The sequence below is a fragment of the Sphaeramia orbicularis genome, chromosome 10, assembly GCF_902148855.1.
Source record: "Sphaeramia orbicularis chromosome 10, fSphaOr1.1, whole genome shotgun sequence".
Classification (NCBI taxonomy): domain Eukaryota; kingdom Metazoa; phylum Chordata; class Actinopteri; order Kurtiformes; family Apogonidae; genus Sphaeramia; species Sphaeramia orbicularis.
In genome coordinates this window covers 47,784,922-47,792,558 of record NC_043966.1, presented here as the reverse complement: position 1 = coordinate 47,792,558, position 7,637 = coordinate 47,784,922, and the positions used below count along the sequence as shown (strand labels likewise).

Here is a 7,637-nt window from a genome sequence, read left to right as displayed (position 1 = left end):
GCTGAGTAAAGCCGGCGCAGGGCCTATTGAGTCTGCAGTGGGTGCATGGGGACGAAATTGCAAGTGACGTGGTCGCCTTTCGCCACTGTCGCCACTCTCACACATATTCACATTCACGGCACTGAGACCTTTCTGAAGATGTATATGACGTGCACAAATCGCATATTTACACCTGCTTGGAATGAATGGGAGTCAATGGGCCACGCCCACTCGAGGTCAGTCACGTGTAAGTGCACGACACGTGACATCTGACCCCACAGACGTGTGGGGGACCTCGAGAGCTTTCAAATAAGGCCAAATACAAAGTTGCCACAGAAATGGCTATATTGTTCTTGCTCAGATTATTATTATTTTTTTTATCCTTTTTGTCAAAAGTTATTTCAAGTTCAGTTCAGTCAAGTCAAAGTTTCCTTGTTTTTTCCTTAGTCACTTTGGTTCCTTTTCCTTCCCTTTTAGTTCAGAGTTAGCTTTTAGTTAATTAGGGGCCCCCTTATAGTTATTTCTCTCTTCTAAATCTTATCTGGAATCCACGTGGAAAGCTGACGAATCCAAATCCATGGTCTGTCTCTGTGACTCCTCTGCATGCAGCAGCAGTGATGAGCGGTCTGGTTCCTGCTGACTGGAACACCTCAGATTGCAGTCGTCTCTTTCAGAAATCGACCGTAAAAAAACCCAGCCTGCATAGCGTACAATTTAACCTCAGTTAAAGTCCAGTATTCTTCACACTATGCAGCATTAGCAGGATCTTAAACACTCATTTTGAACTTATATCAGCTTATTGCTTGCACAAATGCTCAAAACCATAAAACATTAACATGCCTTTAGCTTAAATAAAATTATTCACAGAGCTATCGTTTCTGCTGAGAAAACAATTCACATATCAACTTCTCAAAATTCACATATCATGAATTCAACAGTGCTGAGTTTTGTTTTTTTTTTTTTGTTTTTTTTGAAACACCTCACATTCCTCCGATTGGGTTTTTAACATAAAATACCATCTGCATTCATGAATCTAGCAAGAGCTAGCATCATCTCCTTTAAGCTAACAATGAAAGAAAAGCACACTCACCGGAGAACTGTCATGAAACACACTGAACAGTGGTCCTCCTTAATCCTCTGGTAACAAAAAATATTTAGGAACAAACTTGCTTCTTCTGAATTAACATTTACTTTGAACTAATGTATGTATGAACAAAAAAAAAAAACAAAACAAAAAAAACCCTCCACGCTGCGCATAGAAGACTGTACGCGTATTTTACCGTGCACTCCTCCTTACTTTTTACTTTCGTTTTCTTTCTCCCCTTCCTGATACTTCACTGTCATTTGTAAAGAATATGCACCACCTTGTGGATTTTCAGTGTAACTGCATGCATAATTTTATCAGGTTCAAATCGAACTACAGTATTGCCTGATAACTTCATGAACTTCATCACATTGAATTTGATGGCCAAAATATTTTAGTAAAGGTTGGTTTCTAATGGACACCTGACCTGCTGCACCATAGAAACATGAGCCTTTTGAACCATCTTGATAACCACCAGCAATCCACCCTTTACACGTCCTCTGCATCCGGGTTAAACCCATGGTTGATAATACCACAGTGGGTACGGTTACATGATGTTTTTTAAATCCGATTTATTTTTCCAGAAGAAATTAATTCGGAACTAAAGTATTTTCTCTTCTGTTTACATGGAAATGTTAAACCCGAATAAAGGTTTACATGAGGTATTGAGGTAGATAAGTGAGCAAAAGGGTTTGCGCTGCAGTGCTCACGTTGCCTTGTTCTCACAGCCCTTCCTTTACCATTTTAGCTTTGCATTAGTTTTTATTTCCCAAGATTTTATTACTGCAGTAAGTCACATCGCCATGATTTGAGCCTCAATTTGTGATCATACTGACCCCACCGGACTAAAGTAATGATTAGGGAGAATTGAATTTCACAAAATCACTCATAAAATGCTACGGATCACCCACAAAAGCCTGGCTACGTCTGACCATAGGAATGAAGTGATTATGCTAAACTAGGCTAAGCTAAGCTAACGGAAGGGCTGCGAGAACAAGGCAATCGGTGCACTGCAGTGCAAACTGATTTGCCCACTTATCTAACTCATTAGTGCATGACAAATGAATTAATAAAAAACAGAAGTGATGAACTCTTCCTTCAGGGTTTTAGAGGCTGGTAGATCCCATCAGAATAGAACGGTTTGGGTTGACTACACCGCATTGCATATTCTTCCGCCAGCGCAGAATGTGTGCATCATCGCGATGGGACAAGACAACGAGCATGCGCAGAATGGCAGGAATTAAGTCCAAACGGAATAAAGGGTTTACATGTCCAAGGAATAATTTAGTTCGGAATAAAAAGGGGATTAAACCAGTGACTTTATTTGGATTTAAATTTAATCCAAATTATTCTTTTTCAACTGGAATAAGGTGTTTACATCGGCATCTTAAAAGGATCTAACGTTTATTCAGATTAAACCAGAATAAAGTTGTCATGTAAACGCGAGTGTGACTTTCTAGGATTTCTGGGTGTTGAAGGCCTTCTGGTACCACCCTAAATACTTAAGTCTTAGTCCATGTGGTCTTTGAACCTCTCACAGACAGCCCTTGTGTCTTCATCTTACTCCTTCACCTACAGATTAGCCGAACTACAAGCATATGAATAAGAACTTACCAGCTTGCCATTCTCTGTCTCTATCTTACACTTAGGGCAGCAGATGCCCAGCGGCACGTTTTACTGTTTACGCCTTGCTATGAATAATGATTGACCAGATGGTTGAAACTTCTCACTCAGCATGTGTGGTAGCAGTAGCTGTAACTGTGGTTCCTTATGACATCGCTGTCCTCTCCTCTCAAAAGTCCTCCTATAACACAAAGAGCCTTTTATTATAATAATTATTATTATCATTATTATTTTTATTATTATTATTGCAGCCAAAGTCCAAATGTATTGGAATGAATATTAGAAGATGTATACGGCAGGCGAGATGGTGTATGTGCTTGTGTGTCTTTGTCCTTTAGTTGCATCTTTGTTTTGGATGCTGTGTGCATGTTGTGTGAGTATTTTGGTCTGGTCGGGGGCAACATGCCAGCACTAGTCTGCATCACATTCTGCAAGTACAAACAGCAGGGAGAGAGAGAAGGGAAGGGAAGGGAAGGGAAGGGAAGGGAAGGGAAGGGAAGGGAAGGGAAGAGAAGAGAAGAGAAGAGAAGAGAAGAGAGAAGAGAAGAGAAGAGAAGAGAAGAGAAGAGAAGAGAAGAGAAGAGAAGAGAAGAAGAGAAGATCAGATCAGACGAAGAAGTACAGACAAAATTTCAGATTGAATATTACAAATTATAGGATACACACTCTATTCTTGACTATACTTGTCTTCGGCTCCTTTGCAGATGTGTGTTAACCACACTAGAACATGATGGGAATAAAACTCTGCTGCTCAAAAGCAGTATTATCTGAAAGCGTTGTTTCACAACCTTGATTAATGCCAGCTATTTCAACCTCATAGATCAAAACTCCAAACATTTCCAGACCTTAAAAACACCACACTGAAATTCAAAAAAATTTCAAGGATTCTGAGCACCTACGGGAGAGTTGTACACAACGGTGGTGTGTGTAGTTTTATTTTCTTCCTTTTTTTTTCTCCTTTGTGTGTGTGTGTGTGTGTGTGTGTGTATATAGGAAAGGCTGTCCAAAACTAGGTCAGACACAGACAGCCAGAGAATGACAGAGAGAGAGAGAGAAGAGAAGGAAAGGATAGACAGACGTGGCAGAATTTTAGACAGTGTTGGATGAGTTAATGGACAATGAGATGGCAGAACCTAATAGAGTGACATAAAGATAAAATGTAATTATGAGTAAATTCATAGAGCTACACACATAAATTAAAGTTTACCACCTTCAGTTCCAGCTCATTAAACATCTTTACCACAACCAGAGTGGATGTTTGTGTAGAGGTCTCCTCATTTTTTTCCCCACGTGACATGTGGAGTATTGTTAAAGCCACAGCTGTGCTAGTAATTTATATTTAAATGATGACACAGAGTTGGAGTCTCACATAGACATGGAGCTGAAAAACAAATACGAACTGATAAAATAGTCAGGAAGGACCAATTTCTCAGCTTTGAGCTCATTATACTTGCTGTGTATCTTGCAGAAGCTGAGAAGAGCATGTCATGAATTTTCAATAGGCTTCTTTCTCTCGCTGCCCAGTGTCACTATGTCTGAGACGTGGTAGTGAATCAGCACCACAGTACCACAGCTCTCCCATGTGGTTACTTGATGGTATTACATTACTAAAACAACAAAAGAATGGCTTCGTAGGATAAACCCCAGCTCATGCCTCTACATTCAGTTACACTAGATTTACCTTCAAATTTCTGCAAAGATCAATTAAGTGAATCTGGAGTCTAAATGATAGAACCATACTTTTCAGCATGTTTATTGAGTTTTCTGAGCGTATAAATAGCAACTGTTGACAGGAATGTTAATCATAACAAATTTAAGGGAAATCTTACAGAAGGCAAGTAGGATTATTTTTTTGCTTGGTACAATCCCAATATCCAGTTTAAGGGTTAAAACACTTGTGCACTTGAAAATTACAACCCAGATCTGAACCAAGGTTGAGCTCGTTGATGTAGTGTCTAGATATGGTTTGCTTTTTTTTTTTTTTTTTTTTGTACTTTTACACCGCAATCCTGGCTGTGCAGTCCTATGTCATGTTGTTACCATGTAGTTCAGCCATGGATGAGTTTGATTGAGAACACCTTTGCTGGATCGAAGACTGGCTGTGTTATGCATTTGTAGTTAGTTCAAATTGGTTCAGTCATACTGGATTGTGTACAATGTAGAACTTTTAATCTCTAAACCCTAACAGACTTAACTGATATTACCTGATAAATGATGGTGAGAAGCTGTGAGATTTTGAAATAATATAAATATGCTGCATCCCATTTACTCTGGAGATTGGAAGCTGAGGGAGCACTCTTCCAGTAAAACAAGTTGGAGGATACCTCTCACATGATATATGAACAGGACCATGATGCAGTTGGATCCAGAGTACCTCTGTTGGTTGGTCCAAAGATCTACTGTTTAACAGGTTAGCTACTGTTATCAAAGCACATTATACAACACTGTATGTACAATAATAATAATAATAATAATAATAATAATAATAATAATAATAATAATAATAATAATAATGGATTAGATTTATGTAGCGCTTTTCTATGAACACATACTCAAAGTGCGTACAAAGGACCCATTATTCATTCACTCTCACATTCTCCCTCTGGTGGTGGTAAACTACATCTGTAGCCACAGCTGCCCTGGGGCAGACTGGCAGAAGCATGGCTGCCATTCTGTGCCTACAGCCCCTCCGACCACCACCGAACAGTCATACGCACTCATACACATTCATGCACCAGTGTGAGTAGCAGCAGTGGAGGCAAGGAGGGTGAAGTGTCTTGCCCAGGGACACGACAGCACATGGACAGAGTGGGATTTGAACCGCCAACCCTTCAGTAATTGGACGACCTGCTCTACCATCTGAGCCATGGCTGCCCCCCAACTGATGGAATGAGACACAAAGCAATGCTAATTGACAGTGTACTGTATTATTACTGTTGATACAGAAACCCTACCTGAATGGTTCCTGCCTTAAACAGTGGACAAGAGGGAATTTTCAAGTAATCATTTCATATTTTTTGTCACATTTGTCATAAGCTGATGTGTGTAGCTGAACATATGCTTAGATTCCTGATTTTAAGTGTTTTTAATGCATCATTAAATCCATGTAAACAGTGTGTTAAGTATGCATGCCAGCCCACCAATATTGTGTTGTTTACAATGTGATTTAAACACTACAGTTTTTTTGTTGCTAAATCCTTGATTGATTTTGTGTTTGTGAAATATGGGTAATTCTGCACAAATACACACTTACAGTATGTGTGCAAAAAAGGCCCAAAATGTCTGGGAGCCCTCAAAGTTGACAATTCAACACAGAGACAACCAAATAGCAGTTTACATCCATGGCTGTCCAGACGCATACACATTATTAAAACCAAAAACAGAATAAACTAGAAGCACTCGGAGAGCGCAGACCTCCGCCAAGGCTGATCAGTGGGCCCCCCTGTGGGCCCCCCCCACCCCCGATCACCACCAAATTTAATAATTTCTTCCTTATCCCATTTCCAACAAACCCTGAAAATTTCATCCAAATCTGTCCATAACTTTTTGAGTTATGTTGCACACTAATGGACAGACAAACAAACAAACAAACAGACCCTGGCAAAAACATAACCTTCTTGGCGGAGGTAACAAAAGAAAGGACAAAGAAAGGCAGAACAGAGCAGGGCACAGACCAGACCAGAGTGTGAGGGAGACTGAACAGTAAGGTCAAGGAAGACGAGCTGCATTTGACACAGGTGGCCTAATTAGCATGGCTCCAACTGAAAAACACCAAGCTATGAGAGCCCCTAGTGCCCGAAGGGTGTGGGGTTATCACAGAAGTCTTTGAAGGAAGTATATTAAAAGTGTAGATTGTAGCTTAATTTGATATCATAGGAAAGTCGCCCTTTGATGATTTAGACATAAAACATAACGTCTACATTTTTCATATGTGTAAAATTTGATCAGAATAAGCATCTTAACGTCACAACAGTGTTAACCTTTGACCACCAAATTCTAATTCTGGATAACTAAGAAATCCCCACACTGTTTCACTGAGATATATTCACACAAATGACCTTAAAAGCTCTAGTCCACATGTTCAATGCGTTGCCAGAATATAGAGGGAGAGCTGGAAATAAGAGACTTAATACCATAATGCCTCTGGCTGAAGAGCATAAAAATAAAATTGTTCTTTACTCACATTTGCCCTGCTGCCTCCATGCTTTTTAAATAATCGAAGGCATCTTTTTTTTTTGATATTCACTAACGCCCCCCCATGAAAGTGACTCAATTTAAAGATCAGCCGAACCTAACAGAGGAAGATCGACCTTTATTTATTGAAACTGCTTGCATACAAAATATATTGCACTATAACCAGACATGTCAACCCAAACATCTTAAATGCTAGTAGTATGTACAAAAGGAAACAAAAAATGCCCCAAAGTGCACACAAGGTTTTACAGCTTTTTTTTGACTACCCTGGTTTAAGTATCTACAAGTTCTCTGCGTGTCCTCACTTTCTGGCACTCTACTGTGGAACAGCACACAATGTGTAGAATTAGTATCTGTCGGTTATATACATTCTGCAATTAGATGATTGCTAATCTGGATTGGCGAGCAACAACAAAGACATTTTTGGGTAGGTTAGTTTTGCACAAACCACGTTGCAACCCAAACTGGACTGTTCAGTGAAGAAGGGATGCAAAATGATCCTACTGTATATGGCTGAGACTCATCACAGTCAGAAAGATTGAACATTTGTGATCTGAATTAGACAATTCTGATTCAGTTTGATATCCTTTAGGGTATTACCCTTTAATGTCTTATTTTATCATTTTGAATTCATGTACAAGTCAAGCTTTTGCGATGAGGTCTGACTAAAACTTCAGTAACCTCCTCAAATCTGCAACAGAACACAGTTTTGCTGCTAGTGAGTAAAGACTGGTTAATTTAGTCACTTAGCTCATTC

General features: G+C 39.5%; 1 long non-coding RNA gene across 1 annotated transcript; it reads right to left on the bottom strand.

The window, feature by feature from the left end:
• Positions 1-499: 499 nt before the first annotated feature.
• On the bottom strand, positions 500-1,339 carry LOC115427686 (uncharacterized). The gene is made up of 2 exons (XR_003936531.1): positions 1,070-1,339; positions 500-677 (listed from the first exon to the last, which is right to left on the bottom strand). It is a non-coding gene; the product is annotated as an uncharacterized LOC115427686 (long non-coding RNA).
• Positions 1,340-7,637: the final 6,298 nt, after the last annotated feature.